We start from the raw sequence: 19,293 nt of genomic DNA on the forward strand, positions 1-19,293 counted from the left end.
AACTAGGAATCCCTAGCCTGGGTCCAGCGACACGCATGCAAGTGTTTCTGTTTTGCAATAGAGAATGAAAATGACGCAGAGTGTAATTGATCGACAGGGTATTGCTCACCATCCTTTCTTCCTTACCCCAGTTTAGGTACCAGAGTCTAGGACTCACTTACATGCGCCCAGGGACCACCAAGATCTCCATTTCTCCTAAATGCCTAAAAGGCTAAAAACAGTCGCCTCCCCAGCTCCGCGGCGTGGCTGCTGCTGCTGCTTTGTTTACCATATAAGTCACACCAGGGGTTCACTCTTTGCCCTCTCCCTTTCTTTAAAGCCGGCTGCGGTGGGAGGCTGAGAAGCATCCCCAAACTCCCGCACAGCCGCTCCGCCCGGGTCAACCAGAGAAAGCTTCACAAATCCGGTCCTGAGCCTTAAAGAGGAACCAGGCAGCCAGAGCCTTTTGCCCGCTTAACCCCCCAGGGATGTCCGCTTCCCAAGAGGGAGCCGGCTTCCCAGGCAGCTTGAGAAACTTGATCGAGATCCCAGAAAGGAGGCGAGGTGTAACTCGGGTCAAAGGCAGCTCTGAGGCGACACCCTCTTTACCTGCAAAGTTGCAATCTTCTGGCTGAAGAGGGATGGAGTCTAGGCCGGCGGCGCGGTGCTTTGCCCGGTGAGAGCACACCCGGCAAATTCCAGTGGGATTTCCTTAGTCTCCGCCGAGTTTTGGAGCATTCCAAGGAAAACGCACGAAGCTGGAGCCCACGCAGCTGGCACCGAACTGGGCGGAGTGAGGATGCTCTGAGAGTGATGCCAGGGGAGGCAGGGGAGGCGGGGGAGGGGAGGCCGGGGAGCCGGAGGTGAGCGCGGAGGGAGGAGGACCTGGCCCACCCCCGCCCTTACGGACCCCTCGGGATAAAGTTAGCTTTCCCACTGCTGTCAGCCGACGAACCCAGAGCAAGGCACCCGCCCTCCATCTCCGGCGGCTGCCTGACTCAGGCTCCGCACAGACCGGGTTCGGAGGGGACAACTCGCCAAGATGCGCGTCCCACGCACCGCTCTGCTTGGAGGTAGAGGGGACCCGCGTGAGGGCGAGACCCCGGCTCCGCTGCCCAGGAATGGCCTCCGCCTCCCGGGGCCAAATGTTTGAGGTCAGCCAGTTGGGCAGACGAGCTCACCACAAGCCGGCGGTCATCTAGCCGGGTCTGTGGCCAGAACCCACCCTGTGATCCTGGATGCGAGCCAGACACACCTCCAGGCTTGGGGCGGGCTCCGCAGGCGGTCCAACTACAGTTCGGGTCACGACCTGGCTTCTGAACAGCCTACTCCCACCCGAGTAAACAAGCAGCTGGGCGGCAGTTCGACTTGAAAAAGTAACCCTCACCCTCAGCCCATAACTCTCAAAGCTTCTCCCTCTCCGGCTCCTCTGGGGTCCCGGCACCCCCTCTTGCGTCCTCAAGGTGTCAGACTTCCCCTGCAAGAGCTGGCTGGCGTCTGCGGCTCGCCACTAGTGTCAACAATGGAGACAGTCGCAATGAATAAGTGATGAGGCAGCGTTCCACCCACCCTCACCCAGCTCGGTCTTTCCAACAGGCATAGGAAATCCGTAAGTTCCAGAAATTAAATAAAACCCAAGATGCGCACCAACCTGGGAGCGCAAGGTTCGGTGGCTTCAGGTGGGATGTGTGTGTGTGTGAGTGTGTGATGGTCCCATTAGCGTACAGAGATTCGGGGTAAAAGTTATCTCTGGCAATCACTTTTCACACCTGAAAATAAGATTTTTAAAGTGTTGAGAGGAAAAGGTATATATTGGCAAAGTTGACAAATAACTTACTTGCTTGTCACTGCGACGCGGTGATTACCAGCTAGTTCCTCACGGAGGCTTGGTTGGTCACGACCCTGGGACTGGAGAGTCCGTTTGTAAAACAGAGAGTGGCGTCCACGCGGAATTGTCCTTAGCTAGCGATTACTGAGCTTGAGGAGACTCTTAAGGTTCTGCTTGATTCCTCTTTGTTTCCAAAAGCCCTGGGGGTGAGTCGATGGTCTCCGACCGCGACTCAGCAGATGCCTGCTCCGGCTTCCCGCTTGTGCAACAGTTGAGTGGCAACCCTTTCTCCCTGTCCCAGCCACACCTGATTACACTTTCTGGAAATGAGTGCTCTGACGACTGCGGGGCCAATTTAATTCCCAAGAAAGACTCCCCCAAGGGAGTCAAGGGTAGGCGGCAAGCAGGACCCAGACGCAGCAGGCTCCAAAATGCAAAAATAGAGAATTTCCTTTTTGGTTGTCTTTTATTTTTTCCTCCTTAGTTTACAAGAATTGAGGGATTTTGTTTTGTTTTTAGTATTTTCATGAGCAAAGAGGAGATTGCTAGAGATCACCCACTGAGGTGATGTGCATGCTGCCATTTTTTTTTTTTAAATCACTTTTCTCATTTCTAAATTTATTTTACTCTAGAGCTTACTCATGGGCTTAGCCCAAGTCCAACCTTAACCCCTCTCTAAATTTCTAGGACTGCCATTCCTAGGTCCTCTCCTCCCAAACAGGTACACAGAGGAAATCTGGTTCTTATAATCTCTCCCCAGAAAACAATTAAAGGCACAAACAAGAAAGATTCTTTTCTTTCCTTGAATCTCTTCTTATGCTTTACTTCAAAAGTACTTTAATGACTTTAAAAGGTTTGCAGAATATTTTAATGTTAAACAATGAACATTTATGAAAAGTGCAGGAACACATGTATCTGTAGACATGGTAATGAACTGTGTAATAAATGCAAGTCTACTTTCTAGCTAACAAGGGAGGGGAAGACAATATATATGAAAATCTATTGTATGTAAAACAGCAGTAAATATTTTTGTATTTTTTCGTGAAATAACTTACGTTATCATTAATTATCAGTAATTAAAATGTTTTAATGCCTAAGAAACAAACGTGAAGCTAACATTTATTGAGGTATTATTTTGTCTCAGCCTGATAAAATTCTACATGTTCTATTTGAGCATATGTCTTTAACCACCTCATAGAATTCTACATACTGAGCTGATTGTATGTCTTTATAATACATTTAAAAAATACATGCAAAAGAAAGCAGATCAGTGACAAACCACAGCAATGATTAAAGATTAAGAACTTTATTTTGGAGCCTTAGTCTCTGTACAAAATTATATGCCCTCTCCTCCATCTCTCAGAATATGTTCTTGATAACAAATGGCATCTCTGTCATGATGTTGGTGAGAGACATTTTGTCTATTTCCCTAATTTGTCAATTTTTCCATAAGAAATGTGCCTCTGAATCTACAAAAAGTACAATGAGGACAACCATCTGAGTAGGCTGTGTTTCTATGGGAAGAAGAATGTTCTATTGATTCCTGACTCTTTTTTGCAACACTTTCATGTGATATTGATTGCTAACCTCCTGCCACCTGCTAAAATGATTAGCAATTACAAGTTACTTGAAATCTATTTAAACAAGATAGTGAACTGCCTATACTACAGCCATTAGCAATAAAAGGAGGACGAATTGTTTAAATTTTAAAATACAGGTGTTGGCACTGTTCTGCAAACCACTTAAAATGCAATTTACTGGAGTCACAGAAATTTACAATAAAAGGTTATAATAATTACTGGAAATTTCTTTTTAATACCATAGTGAGAATAGGAAAATGTGGGGGTTTTTTTGTTTTTGAGTTTTTTTTTTTTTTTTTGCTTTTTAGGGCCGCACTCATGGCATATGGAATTTCCCAGACTAGCGGTCAAATCGGAGCTATAGCTCCTGGCTTACGCCACAGCCATAGCAATGCCTCACTCCAGAAAGAACGCATTTTGAAATTAGCAAGAAACAAGTGAGTGACCCAAGAAATGATAGCAGTGAAACAATTATCTACAATGCATATTTATTCATGGCTAAAATACATCGTGGCACTGGCATTACAATTGTTTCAGGAACTCAAATTTCAACTTGTTTCTAAAAATTATTCTTCCACTTTGCTGTTGATAAGTAACACGTGAGGAAATTTTCTTCCAAAGCCGCTATAACTCAGACATAGAGGCAATGATAGAGACAGGTATATGGAAAATTTTGTTTTTCTTATGTGTCACTATCAGGATTTTATATTTATTTATATATAACGATGCCAGCACCATTATCATTACAGGATAATGGCCTTTTTTAAGGCAAATTGGGGGTGTAAGTTAGCATTGTCTTTGAAGCCTAAGTGGCCTGTCATCCATTTATGTGACCAGGACTCTGATTCTGTACAAAGTTCACCCAAAACCCTTCCCCACCAAAAGCATGGGTCTGATAAGTTTGCGTAGTAGGTAGTAGCTCTTGCTCTAGGTTTACGTCCACTATTTCGCCATCAGTTCTAACTCGGCTTTGACCCAATCAGCATGGTTTTTTACCTGCCTTTAAAAAAAATCTTATTTTCAGAGTTCCCGTTGTGGCTCAGTGGTTAATGAACCTAACTAGTATCCAGGAGGACTCGGGTTCTATCCCTGGCCTTACTCAGTGGGTTAAGGATCCGGCATTGCTGTGAGCGGTAGTGTAGGTCACAGGTGAGCCTCAGATCCTGCGTTGCTGTGGCTGTGTTTATGGCCAGCAGCTGTAGCTCCAATTTGACCCCTAGCCTGGGAACTTCCACATGCCATGGGTGCGGCCCTAAAAAGACAAAAAAAAAAAAAAATCTATATTTCCAAGTTTTTTCAAAACCATTTATTTTAATGAATTACTATACACTTGCACAAAGTAAGTATTTCTCAAACCTTGAAGGCGTCGTTTGTTTTTATGGTATTATTCCCTATTGTAAGACTTTGTTGAAAGCCTTTTACACACACTTTTCTCTGTCCGTTCGGCGATGTACTTGGAATAGATTTTTAGAAATAAAGCCACTGCATCAAAATGCTGGATGGTCTTAAAGCTCATGGTATATGTTACGCATGATTTATTAAGCCCTCATCAACACGGGGTATACGTAATCTTTCTCCTCTTTTCTTTCTATATTTTGGTTGACTTCCTAATTTTTAAAACATCTCAAAGTAATGAGTTGTATTATTAGGAAATGTGGCTATTTATCTACTCTGCTTTTCTGTTTGTTTCTTGTGAATTTGTATATCTTTTAATACTTGTAGGATTAAATAGATACTTAAAGGATTAATACATGGATTTTAATGTTTTTTTTTCCCATTCGATTTGTAATAAGTAATCCCTTACCCTATGTATATTAGATATTACTCATTTTTTCTCGTTCATGTTTTGGATAATGTTATATTTTTTTAAAGTTTTAATTCCTATGTACTTTTAACTGTCACATTTTTCCTAAGTAATTTCTTTTAGTATTTTAATATTTCTAAAGATTCACCCTTCATGTTTACAGATTTTTTTAACATTTAAAAAATAATTTTATTTTTAATGGAATTATCTTTGTTGTTAATTTGATGGACTCTAGACTCATGCTGCCTGCGTTTGAAGTAGGAGTCTCAGCATCCATTCAGCAAATATTTGTGGAGTCTGTACTAAGGTATTAAGTTATTATGTGAACACTGTGCTAGGTGCTTAGCATACATCTGTGAACAGAACAGATAAGACTGCCATCGCAGAACTTATACTTCAGGGAAGATGAACAAAAATTAATAAGTATATTACATAAGTAAATTATATATGATTAGAAGAGTGAAGTATGGGGATTAGAAGTGCTGGTGGGTTGTAATTTTAGACACATTGTCAGGATAGCTTTTGTTAACATGGAGACCCCTGCGAGGATTGAAGGTTAGAGCTGGCTATGGGTATTCATTGGGGAAACAGCATTTAAGGTAGACGAGTGACGTGATCTGATATATATTTTAATGGATTATTCCGGCTGTTTCACTGAGAATCGACTGTAGCAAAGCTAGGGTGGAAGCAGGGAAAACACTTAGGAGATTACTGAAACTAAGCAGAGTACCTTGTGCAGGATGTAAGAAGAGTTAAGGATGGCTGTGAGACTTTTGGCTTGAGTAACTACACGACTCTAGGTCAATAATATTGTGAGAGCGAGATGGTAGAGGATGGTATATTTTTATTTTAGAAAGAAGATTAGGAGTTTGCTCGTGGACGTATGAAGTCTGAGACGGCTATTGGAACAGATAAGCTGTGTGACCTGGAGAGTGTTACTTTGCCTCTCTCCACACTGGTCTTCTTATCTGTGAAAGTGTGAAATAATTGTTCCTACCTCCCAAAGCATTTTTATATATAAGCCACTTATGGCATTTTCCAGCACACAGAGTATGCAACACGCAGGTTTGGTCTATTACGTTTATTACGTTTAATTCTAACATATATGGAAATTATGTTGGCATGGATTATTTGTGAGGATCTGCTTCTTCTTGACAAAATAGGGAGTCAGAACTCTTTATTATAACTGGCAATTCATGAATTAATTCTTGCCCTTTCCGCACTGATAATGTCACCTTTTTTATAAACCAAATTCTTTTGCCACTGCCTCTTTCTGAACTGTCTCTTCTGTTCTGTGATACCTCCACTGTTGTGAATGAGCCCCATGGTCCTTTTGTCTCATTCCCTAGCCTTTTTGGAGTTGGTCAGTTACTAAATACCCACAGTTGAGAGGCTGGGGTTGAACAGCTTCTCCATCAGTTCCCAGTGTCTAGATGGGTACAGCCAGCGAAATCCATAATTGTGAGCATGATGGAACTTACACTTGTAAAGAGCTAGGAACAGGGATGCGCACATATGATGCTCAATACATGTTAACCGAGGCCAGCATTATCAGTACCTCTCAATGGATAAGGCTCTCTGCTGCCCCTAATATGGAATCATTGTCTACCCTATAATGCTCAGCCTAGCACTCCATCACATATAGTCTGTAGCAGATTTCACCCCAAAGATACACTACTTATCCCAGAACTTCTGTTCTCTACTCTAGCCTGGAAGCATTTTCACAGCATAGAGTTCATCATTATTAACTACTCTTCCAACAGAGAAGAACAAATCTGACTCCATATTGGATAATTCCTTTAGCTAACTCTTAGGTTCTGTTGCCTTAGTCATACTTTGTAAAAGGATGTTGCCTATAGCCTGAAATACACATGATGGCCCATTTTCAAGGTTCTGCCTCCCAGACTGGATCATTATAGGTATAACACTTTTCTATTCACATAGAGATAAAAAATTACAAGACAGAAAATAGCATTTGTCTTGCTGGAGGTTTTGTAGGAACATTGTGACCAGACCTGCCTGGACAGCTCTAAGAACAAAGGAGTCCAGCACCAAGAAGTTTGTAACAACCAGCCATACTCCCTCTCGTTTTAATGTAAAAGAATCCTGAATTCTGACTCGAGTAAGATTGGTTCTTTGAGACACTGGTCCATCCTCTTCTTAATCTGCTGGCCTTCTGAATAAAGTTATTCACTCTTCCCTACCCAAAAACCTCATCTCTTGATTTATTGGCCTGTTGAGCTTTGATTAGTATGAGTTTGGACTCAGTAACGTTCTCTGCTACAAATTCCTGCTTAGTTATGATCTGGAGGTTGTGTCTTTTCCAAGATCTAGAATGGAAGGATGTGCCATTGGGGGACCTGAGAGAGAGATTTTGGCTGCTCAAGAAGCAGAAGGAATAGACTTGCAGAGGCCCATTTTCCGAACAGATACTAAATATATACTAATGTACATAATGCATATTAATTTTGAAAAAGGAAGGAGATAATGACACCTAACCCAAGGACCTTACTCCTGATTTTAGGAGGATAACTTCACACATTTTCTAAAGCAAAGCCCTGGTATAACATCAGTTTTGTTGTACAATTCATATTCTGTTCTTTTTTTTTTAATTTAGTGGAAATTCATCTGCATTCTGGTGATAGAGCAACAGTTAGTCCCACATAAGATCGACATTGTTATGAAACCTCTTCTCAGAGACATGAATTTGGGGGAAGTTAAGAGAAGTTGTAAAAGGGCTGCTAGCCAGATGCTATTTCAAGCTGGAACATTTTACCTAATCTTTAAAATCAGACCATTCTTAAGAAAGGGAAAAGGAGCATACTGTCATTGGTTAGAGACAGTTCTTCTTACCAATTGTATGTCTTGATTTATCTGGGTAGCCACTGTTTTTTATAAAGATTATAAGCTTCTGAGAAAATCAGTGAATGCTAAAATGGAGTGGCTCTTAAGTACCTTAGAGAATCAAATCAAATAATATATCAGGATATAATATTTAAGGTATGGGTTATGCCTAGCTCATAGCAGAAACCCAATTACTGCTGAGGGATCAGCGTTTGGTTTCTGGATAATTAAAAATACAACAACTGAACAAATGACTTTTAAAAATAGGTGAGATGTTCAGTTAGAACAGTGGACAAAGACATGGATAAGCCAGATTGCGTAGGTTTGAATCCAAGCTCTGCCACTTACTGCTTGTATGACTTTGTGCATACCACATAAACCCTCTGCCTCAGTGTTTTGTTCCGAAAATGGAAAATATAATAGTATCCTCTGTAGGATTGGTATAGAAGTCTGGTAAATAAATGTAAAATAATGAATGTAAATTGCTCATAGTACCTACCATGATAATGTTACCTGTTGCTTTATTTTTAACTTTAATAGAGGTATGTTCATATTTTGATGCTTAATAGAAAGGGAATCTGTTTCCTAAAATGTTAATAAAAATGTGGTCTGCTCAAGAAAGTTTATTTTGACTGAATTCTTGCAATGTATCAGTGCAGAACAAAGTAGAGATGTGCAATTTATCAGTGAATTTCGGCAGAAAAAGAGAAACTTCAAGGACCTCAGAGCTATGAGAGCAGTTCCGTCCTGGACTGTCTGCATGGTCCATCCTTCCAACCATGATGAACAGCTGGCTCCCACTGTGCCGGGAACAGTACCAAAGTAGAAGAAGTTATGTCACAGAATGAGTGTTGAGTTCTTAACTCAAAAAATAACTTTGAGGTTTCAACACATAGTTATGCATACATTTGTCCTCAAAAAGTAGAAACTCATTATCTTTTCTGAGTTCTTTATGATGCAAAATTTTAAATTACTTCATGTTCTTTTCAAGTATTGGATAGTGTATGGTGCCTAAGCACATGGGCTCTAGAGTCAGAATATCTAGGTTCAAAGCCTGCGTTGACCCCTCTCTAACAAAGTGAACTTGGGCAAGAATAACTTAATCAGAAGTTCTCTTGTGGCTGAGCTGGTTGGGGATCCTGTATTGTCACTCTGGCAGCTCCTGTGGCTGCTGTGGCACAGGTTTGATTCCTGGCCCGGGAACTTCCACATGATGTGGGTGTGACCAAAAAAGAATAACTTAATCCTGTGACTCCAGTTCCTCACTCGGCAAATGAACATAACATTGCTTCTATGGTTGTTATGAGCATTAAATGTAGTGGTATTTGTAAAGCATAAAGTAAGAATTCAATAAGTATGGTACATTTTACTTTGTTTCAATCCCTGAAACTTGTTTTAAGAGCTTCTAAAAAGAACAATACTCAGAACATAATATGTAAGCACTAAAACTACAGTTTTTATGTAAGCATAGATTATCTGTAAGTGAAGAAAACCAGTGAAAGCATAATCAGCTCTATTTATAAAGCGGACACAAGTATTTCTCTTCAGCATATGGTTAGGATATGGAGTTTGATTGTTCACAGAGCTCAGAAGTGACCACCAAATACTTGTTATTAAAGCCAACACGACTATCTTGCTTGGTAAATCATGTCTCAACCTTCCCTCCTTCATGGAATCTGGGTCTCCCTGTTTGTTTTATTTTTTCTGATTGCAAAGCTATGGAATTCCTTGTGGCCACCGATATACGCCATCAAAGAACATGCTTTTCTTAATATCTTAATCATAGTACAAATGCCTCTGTTTTTGCATTCTGGAAGGAGTTCAAATTTCTTGCATTGAGTTACTTATGGCCCTGTATGATGTCATCCCTTCCTAGAGCAACCAACTCATTGTCATTTTCTCAAGACATTCTTGGTTTTAGCTCTGGGAGACTTGCACCCCTGAGAACTCCACAGCCCTGGGTAAATCAGCATAGTTGGGCACCTTCCTTCTTTGTTGATGATCCCAACCTAGAATAACTTTTTTTTTGCTTCTGAATTTTTTACATAATGTTTAGCACAGTACATTCATTTGGTATTTAGAGTTCACATTTTGGCATATATAGTTTTACAGCTTCGGTAGGCTTTAATTTCTTGAGGAAGCAACACAATGTATATGAGTTGTATATGTCCACTGGAGCCAGTATTCCTGAATTCAAATGCTGCTGGCTGAGAGTTTTAGTTAATTTTTCTTCAAATATGAAGTTTTCCATCAACATCTCTTATAGAAAGTATGATTCTCAATCTATAAACTCAATTGAGAGACAGGTTTAAAAAATGTAAGTTATAAGACCAAATACTAGATAGAACCAAATACATGTCAAATCTAAATACAAAGTAAAACCCTATTTTTGTATACAGTGCTGCAATGAACATCAGAGTACATGTGTCTTTGCGAGTCGTGGTTTTCTCTGGATAGATGCCCAGGAGTGGGATTGCGGGATCAAATGGTAGTTCTATTTTTGGTTTTCTGAGGAATCTCCATACTGTTTTCCACAGTGGTTGCACCAATTTACATTTCTACCAACAGTGTAATAAGGTTCCCTTTTTCTCACACCCTCTCCAGCATTTATTGTTTATAGACTTTTTGATGATGGCCATTCTGGCTGGTATAAGGTGGTACCTCAGAATGGTTTTGATTTGCATTTCTTTAATTATGAGCGATGTTGAACATCTTGTCATATGTTTTTTGGCCATCTGTATGTCTTCTTTGGAGAAATGTCTGTTTAGATCTTCTGCCCATTTTTTAACGGGGTTTTTTGCTTTTTGGTGTTGAGCTGCAGAAGGTATTTATAAATTTTGGAGATTAATCCCTTGTCAGTTGCTTCATTTGCAAATATTTTCTCTCATTCTGTGGGTTGTCGTTTCGTTTTGTTTAGGGTTTCCTTTGCTGTGCAGAAAAATTTAAGTTTAATTAAGTCCCATTTGTTTATTTTTGTTTTTATTGTCATTACTCTGGGAGGTGGATCTGAGAAGATATTGCTATGGTTTCTGTCAGAGAGTTTTTGGCCTATGTTTTCCTCTATGAGTTTCATAGCATCTGGTCTTATATTTAGGTCTTTAATCTATTTTGAGTTTATTTTTGTGCATGGTATTAGGAAGTGTTCTAATTTCATTCTTTTCCATGTAGCTGTCCAGTTTTCCCAGCACCACTTATTGAAGGGGCTGTCTTTACTCCATTGTATATTCTTGCCTCCTTTGTCACAGATTAGTAGCCAAGACATGGAAGTAACCTAAATGTCCACTGACAGAGGAGTGGATCAAGAAGATGTGGTATATATATACACAGTGAAATATACTCAGCCATTAAAAGGAACAAAATAATGGCATTTGCAGCAACATGGATGGACCTAGAAATTATCATGCTAAGTCAGTCAGACAGTGAGACACCAACATCAAATGCTATCACTTACATGTGGAATCTAAAAAAAGGACATGGTGAACTTGTTTGCAGAACAGATACTGACTCACAGACGTTGAAAACCTGTTTCCAAAGGAGACAGGTTGGAAGTTAGGGGGATGGGCTGGGGGCTTGGGATGGAAAATGCTATAAAATTTGGTTGTGATGATTGTAGTACAACTATAAATGTAATAAAATTCATTGAGTAATTAAAAACTATTTTTTTCCTATAATAAATTTGAAAAAATTGATTTAGTCAGAAAACAAAACATGGAGATAATGTTGAAAATTGTTTCTTGATAAGTTTATCTGTCAATACACTTAAAATTATGTTTAAGGATATAAACATATTTAGAAATATTAGTTGTTCCTGTTCCTATATTTGATGAAACAATTTCATTCAGATTCTTTACCTGCAGCTTCAAAATGAATTTCCTGTTCATCATTAGAACCATTATTTTATATTTCTAATAGAGTTTTATAGAAAACTTTATTTTGATTTCCATTTAAACACTTGGCGATATGCTGCCCTTTTAAAAATGCATTATGTAGTCCATGTGTGTTGTTGTTGCTGTAAGGTTTATCTTACGCCTCAAGAATCCATTCACCTAATATTAGAAAAGTTTTTTTTAATTCATCTCATATATATACTGCTGGTCTCCACAAAATAGACAAATAAGACTCTGTAATGCTTTTTAATAATATAAGGCTAATTTATAATGCTATTGAACATGGAATATGAACATACATTCCTAGAAATAATCGCCACCTGTGTATTGCATTTTTTTGACTTCCTTTTAAAATTACAACTCTTTAACTGGCAAGCTGTAGGCATCCATGACCCGCATTGATTGAGGTTCTTTAAAATTAATTTGCATTTCCTAGATATTACTTTTTATTTCATTCATCAAAATGAAATCATTAAGAAAACTCCCAATCCCACCACTGCACAATATCAAACACTAATTAAGGATTCTGAGAAAGGTTATTGTTTCTTTTCTGAAGGATGCACATGGAAGTAAAACAAAGATTCAATTGGAGAGCCAACTCAGTTGGATTGAATCTATAGTTGTGCTGACAACTGTGTTAAATGCCAAGAGGGCTGTTTTCTGGTATGGGTGTTGTTAATTCTTATTTCCCCTGTCTTCATATTTTCATTTGGGAGAAAATAGAGAGAGAGAGAGAGAGAGAGAGAGAGAGAGAGAGAGAGAGAGAGAGAGAGAGAGAGAGAGAGAGAGAGAGAGAGAAGACAGAAGACAGAAGACAGAGAAGAGAAGGGTATGGGGGAGGAAAAGATCCAGTCTTCAGAAATCCTAGAAATAGTTCACCCCTCCCTAGTGTGTCAAACTTCCTGATGTTCTTTAAGAAAATCGTAAATAAAAACAGATTCTGATTTTTCACAGAATTGATGCATTTTATTATTCTTTGGCCACATAATGATGGTTTCAGGTCAATGGTGTCACTTCTCTGCCAGAGGTCCCTGAATTAAATTCAGGTTGGCTGCTGTAAACATGGCCTCTGCCATGTCTCTTGTCACAGCCTAATGCCAGCAATGACGTGCTTATTGTTGAAGACGTACGTTTTCGATGTAGTGGAATGTAATAAAGTACCTCTGCTTTTCTGGAAAGAGAAATGCTGTTTTGATTGGTTTTTTGCTTGTTTTCTTTTGGAGGACCTTTTCCAGTTATGAGAAAATATAAATGTGGTTGCTCATATTAAAAGGCAGAGTTTTGCAGGCTCAGTGTGGAAGGCGGCAGAAGATACGTGTGAATAGTCAAAAGAATTGTTCTTCAGAAGGAGAAGTTTTGACCTTCCCCAAACTGACTTAATGCTCTCCACTAGTTATGCATTAGCATGTTATGGTTATTTTTGTTGTTGGAGTGTGTTACATTTCTGGAAAATCATTGGTTTTAGAGAACTACAAACATACATCTGTAAAGATAACATAGCCTTATTTCTATAGTCAATTGGCATGGACAAAGTTTGGTTTATGCCACATATGGTAAACCTGTGTTGTCTTGGCCATGTTTGCTAAACTTGACAAACCTCAGGTTTTTCATCTGCAACTCTGAAGTAATCGTATCTTGCATGATACCCTCACATAATGTTGATTATGTAAGTGAAACATTCTTACACAATGCATAGAACTATAGCATCACCATCCACCCTACCCTACAGTGAAATAACTTTATAACTTATTTAGGCACATGAATTTTGTTACTGTACCAAACATTATTTCAAGGTTATTAACCACATACAGTAGAACTAGTTTCAAAGGCTTGTATAACAAAATTCTATGAATAGGAAAAAGCTTGTTTTTTAGATGGAGTACTTTTTGCTTTTACAGTGTTACTATTTAAATCTTATTCATGGAAGAAAGAGGAAGCACGTGATTTGTATTCAAGGATCTACAGTAGATAGAGTTAGAAACAGCTATTTAAGGAATTATGTGATGGAAGAGAGCAGGTGATTAAAATAATAAGTTTGTATAGGAGTTCCCTTCCTGGTGCAGCAGAAATAAATCCAATTTATATCCATGAGGTGGGTTTGATTCCTGACCCTGCTCAATGGTTGGGGGATCCAGCATTGCTGTGAGCTGTGGTGTAGGCTGGCAGCTGCAGCTCCGATTCGACCCCTAACTTGAGAACTTCCATATGCTGTGGATGTGGCCCTAAAAAACAATAGCAAAAAAAAAAAAAAAGTTTGTATGAGATCAGTGCAATACTATTACCAGGAGACTTCCTGTTTCTCCTATGGAAAACATATGTGCTTCCTGGCATCCTAGACTGCAGTAAGAGAGGATGGGCCAAATTGCTAGTCTGGAGGCCTGAAAGCAGCACACCTGAGCAGCTCCGACAGAACAATCATATGCAAATGGGACATTAGTGTCAAGCATACCAGCTGTGCTGTGTGATGGCCTGGTTGTTAATGACTGCACAGGGCATGCAGTGCATATACTCTGTACCAAATTCCAGAATCTCTCTGTTCTGTCTCGAGGACTTTCAGTGCCTCTTTCTAGTGTGACCTAAACCTTCTTCCTCTCTCGATTCTGAGTTGTCTTTTTGCCAATGAAGTCAAAATGTAGAAAGAAATCCTGTGAAAATGCATTTGATACTGAGGAGGAGTTGTTAAGATATCATAGGTAATGCTTTCAATTGTCTTTTCTCCCACTAGAACTGCAATTTTTGAGGAGTTCTTTGGAATGTGATATCAGTCAAGCCAAGTAATTCCCAGTGGAAAGTTACTGAATTAGATTGTGGAATATAGATATAAAAGTCTTTTTTTTTAAAATTTCACACTAAATGTTAAAATGCTTTTGCAAGTAGTAACTGATAAAGAACAGTGCTGTAAATTGAAATTAATACCAGGGAAAGAGAGAACCCTGTTTAATTATTTAGCACAAATTATACTCCAAAAGGCAAAGAAACTGACAAGACGAAGTGGACTCCATGTTAAGAATTAAAGCTATTTCCATTCAATAGATAAATGATTGGATTTTAAAATTCTTAGATACTGTTTATAAAGGGGCACTATTGAGGCTATATACATTTTTGTATACCTCGCTCCCCTGCAAGATAGTTCTTGAGTAACGGGGCTCAGTTTTATAATTTGAAAAGTTCAGTTCAGGTTATTATTATTGGAGCATTAATCATTAATTTTTAAGGTTGAATATGAGAAAATGTTAATAACAAACAAAAACTGTTTATTATAATTAGCACTGAAAGTAAGCTGTGGGATGGATGACCTATGAATTGATTCAACAGGCCTATAGATGGTGCTGTGGAGGAAATTTACTTCTTCCATTTCTATGTCAAGATACCACATTCCACAATGACACAAAAAAGTGATAGAAATTATTGAGCCTTAAAAAAAAAAATCAGCTAGAAAAGACATAGGGTATTTAACTCTATCTCTAGGTTTTACAGGGGAGGAACTGAGAAGAAATAAGTCCCCCAAGATCATTTAATAAAACTCATTAGCCCAGAAGCCAATGCTTTAAAGTAGAACAAAAAGCAGCTGACAAATTATGAGTGGAAAGGCGTATGTGAACCCAAGTAGCAGAAAACAGTAAGTTGGTTAGTTACTGGTGTAGAATACTACATCAATCACAAAATAGAATTAATAGAAGAGCAATGTGGAAATTGCTGAGATACAGAGAACCAATCCACAGCCCAGGTGGATTCTTCTGATCATATCAGCAATAATTTATTTCAAACCAGAACAAGAGAAATCAAAGGAATCTGTATGCTCACTGGGACAGTTGTAAACTGCTCCCTCTTTCCCTGCTTCCCCCACCACCATCAAATAACATTTATAAAAGTTTTAAGATAGATAGATGATAGGTAGATAGATGGGCTTTTATAGAGTAATGCATGCAAGCAGCAAGCAATTCAATGACACTAATTTACTTATTTGCAAAATTCTACTTTTTCCTATTAATTTTCTGATTCCCATTTATGTTAAATATGATCTTATTTTGGTATCAGTCTGGTGATTTCTAGTAAGTGCATGAGCTTATCCTAAAGGTGACATCCTTAAGTAGGAGCTCCTGTTCTATTCGCTTTAGGAAAACAGTGGCTTTTCTCTCCTCATACAATTCGCACAATTTTATTGTCTCCCCAAAACATTTTGCTCTGTGTTCTTTCCTTTTAAATGAGCCCTTTTCAGCGCGAAAGACATTACCTGATAAAATGTCACAAAACATCATTCTTTCTGTGTTCTTTAACACACAATTTTTCCCCTCTAAGAACACAGAGAATTGAAAAGATTTCTATAGGAATCTAAATTTACATTTTTAACAAATGTCTGTCATATCATCTGTAATCGCACAAGCTATTTCTTAATTATTTCTTAGCCAGGATAAATCACATGAGATCTTAAAGCACTTCAGATGTCACAGTAGGAAGAAAAGGAAAGATAAACACTTGGTGGGCAGGAAAAAAAATGTATCAGAGAGACAGAAAAAGAAAGAGGGTACAATGAGAATACTGTCAATAAGGTGATGAGAAAAAGAAATGGCTGATGCAATTATTACCAAAACCTCTTTAAATGAAAACACCCATTCACCCGCTCCAACTCACATACATACAGCAATTAGCCAAACTTTTTATAAGTGGAATTTTTACCTGCAGCAAATTATTTTTACATTCATGGACACAGGTCATGGAATGTAACGAAAAGCTAGAAGCCAGTGCTGAAAAGACTTTCTCACTTCATTGCAGCAAAATAGTTTTTTCCTACTGTTTTGAAAAGAATGATATTCAAAACATTTATTTTACTGTATTTTCTAGAGACTTGCTGTAAATCTAGTCTGTGAGAAATAAGAACATTGTTAGGAAAGTTCTTAGGAAGCCATATCTTGTAATAATTTTTTAAAAAATATAAATTCTGACTTCCAATCTGGTGATTGAATTAAAACTAAGGGCTAAAGTGTCCTTTTCTGCTTTCTACACTAAAAAAAAAAAAATATTTTTTGCAGTGAAAGCTACTCTTCCTTCTCCCAAGCTCTAGAAACTGACTCAAACCTCACCACTATCAATATAGAAAGGGGCACCTATTCCCCAGTCTTAACAATTGGTCCACGTGATGGACTTCTGACTCAAAAGAGCAAATTATTTCCTGGAATTTATATGTAATGAAAAATGAAGCTTTGCCTGTCCTCTGAAGCTTCTGGGACAAAGTCATTCAAGCTTTGAAGCACTGACAGCTGGACCTCCCACTTGGAGAAAACGATGACTCTTCAGCCTAGGGTCCATAATCTCAGCAGAAGAGCAGAGATGGAGAGAGGGAGAGGAAGAGGGAACAGAGCTGAAGAGGATACAGAGAGAGAGATCTGGAGGATGCTGTGTGGCCTGAGAGGAGTGCCATATTTGCCCATTCTTTTGAGGTGATTCAGTGCCCTTCTGTTTTGTTGGTTGCTCCTCAGTTTGTCTCCTGTTTGAGTTGGGGCTCTGTCACTTAAAGTCAAGTCCTGATTAACTAAAGGACAAAGGAGTAGCAATGAAAAGTGTGAGGGCTTTAAAGCCCATTCAAATATCAGTTCGACCATTTGTGTCTGTGAGATGTTAGAAAAGGGATCTGTCTTAATGTCGGTCATTTATTAGTAAAATGGAGATGCTAAATTTTGTTTCATAGACTTTATGGGAAAATCAAATGTGATTTGAAGGAGGAAGGGAATATTTAATCATTCTGAACTGAACTGGAAAGTCATAATGTCAGAAAACTGAGCTAGAAAAGAGGGTGCAGTGGAGGACAAAGAAAGAGTGGATGGATTGTTAAGATGCTGCTGGCTCCCTTGGTGAAGATGCTCCGAGTGTGATGTTGTGACATGTTTGGAAAGGCTACTCTTTGGAATAGGAAACCCTCTTACTCTGAGTAACTACCTCTACAAGTGTCTTACAGAAGTGGAGCCCTGTTTCCACTTGAATAACCCTATACTCATTTTGCCCCTTAATTCTTCCCAGCGTTGTATGTCAACAAACCTAGAATATCATCTCAATAACTTTATTTTTTTGCAGGCTTCATGGCTCTTTATGTTCTTCAAGAAAATGGGCATTCGAAATCCATTTTACAACTCTTGAGAAAGTTTGACTTTTTCTTTCGTTTGATTTTGTTTTTTGAGCCACACCATTTGGTGACATTTAATGTAGACTATATTAAAAATTCTTCTATTTTATTTGAAAAGGTCTTTTATTTGGTTACTGTTACTAATGGTTTCCAGTAGGCGCAATCCCCAAAGCAAATGAAATGAGCGGGTGTTTGCCATGTGCTTCTGGACATAAGCAATAAACCAAATATTAGTCTATTTTATGAACCTAAAGAAAGTGATGACTGTGACACGTAGGAATGGCATTTAACCTATCATGTTATTTCACTGTTAATGGCTTAATGGTGGCCGTAAAAGCAGAATGCTGGTGATCACATTGCTTCCTCCAAGTAACCTGTTACCTCAGCTTGACCATCCTTCGTGGTTATCTGCCCTAACACTTTTGAGAAGAGACAGTGGGTTTGCTTTTCAGTCCAATTGGGTGAAAGGGCAAAAAAGAGTAAAAAAAGAGGGCTGGAACAAGGTCGACAGTGGGTACACCTCCATCAGATGTAATTGTTTTTCCTCTTTCCAGCATTTCCCTTTGAACACTCTCTGGAAGTCCTGAGGTACAATACGAATAAGCACAGTGTGAAACAGAATGGGATTTAAAAGGGAGCATGCTAGGGTGATCTTCAGATCATATTTCTAAAATGAAACATTCTGAATGAGTTCTTGACTGAGTTATTTCACATTGCATCGCTTTCTCAACTTCTACTTGTTTGCGAAGCCCTTACAGAAGGAGCCTTTAATCAGAAAAGTAGGAAATCACTAAAAGCTAAATAGGCAGAATTTTGATAAGTCAGAAAATGTCTGCATTTGGGTAAGAGCAAATGAATCTCCTATACCCTAAAGTGAGTTACTTGTGGAATAGAACACTGGCCAAGGAAAGATTTCCATTGGCAAAAAAGCGTACCCCCAGAGTCACAATAAAATGCTGAAATATGTAATTGTAGCTTATATGCAATAGCTGAAACTGGAAATCTATCAATAGCAAGCAAGTGTGGACTTGCTTGTTGCATTCTTTAAGTGCAATCCCTATGATGTTAATTCTTTCATATTTCAGTGATGATGGTGATGATGATAATTTTATAACTATTTAAATTATTTTAGTTTTAAGTTTCTTATCTCAGAGGGTATTATTTCCTATTTTTCTCCCTCAGTACCAAACACTGAATACACAGAAAAACTTAAAGAGAGCTCTAGGACAAAAAAAAAAAAAGTGAATAGTTTG

At 38.8% G+C, this 19,293-nt stretch overlaps 1 long non-coding RNA gene across 1 annotated transcript in view; it reads left to right on the forward strand.

Moving 5' to 3' along the window:
• Positions 1 to 290: 290 nt before the first annotated feature.
• The window catches only part of LOC125113497 (uncharacterized), a 43,290-nt gene continuing 24,287 nt past the window's right edge, over positions 291 to 19,293 (forward strand). The window contains exon 1 of the long non-coding RNA XR_007131476.1: positions 291 to 1,588. This is a non-coding gene — a long non-coding RNA (uncharacterized LOC125113497). The remainder of the gene's footprint in view (positions 1,589 to 19,293) is intronic.

This window comes from Phacochoerus africanus, chromosome 13, assembly GCF_016906955.1.
Source record: "Phacochoerus africanus isolate WHEZ1 chromosome 13, ROS_Pafr_v1, whole genome shotgun sequence".
NCBI lineage: Eukaryota > Metazoa > Chordata > Mammalia > Artiodactyla > Suidae > Phacochoerus > Phacochoerus africanus.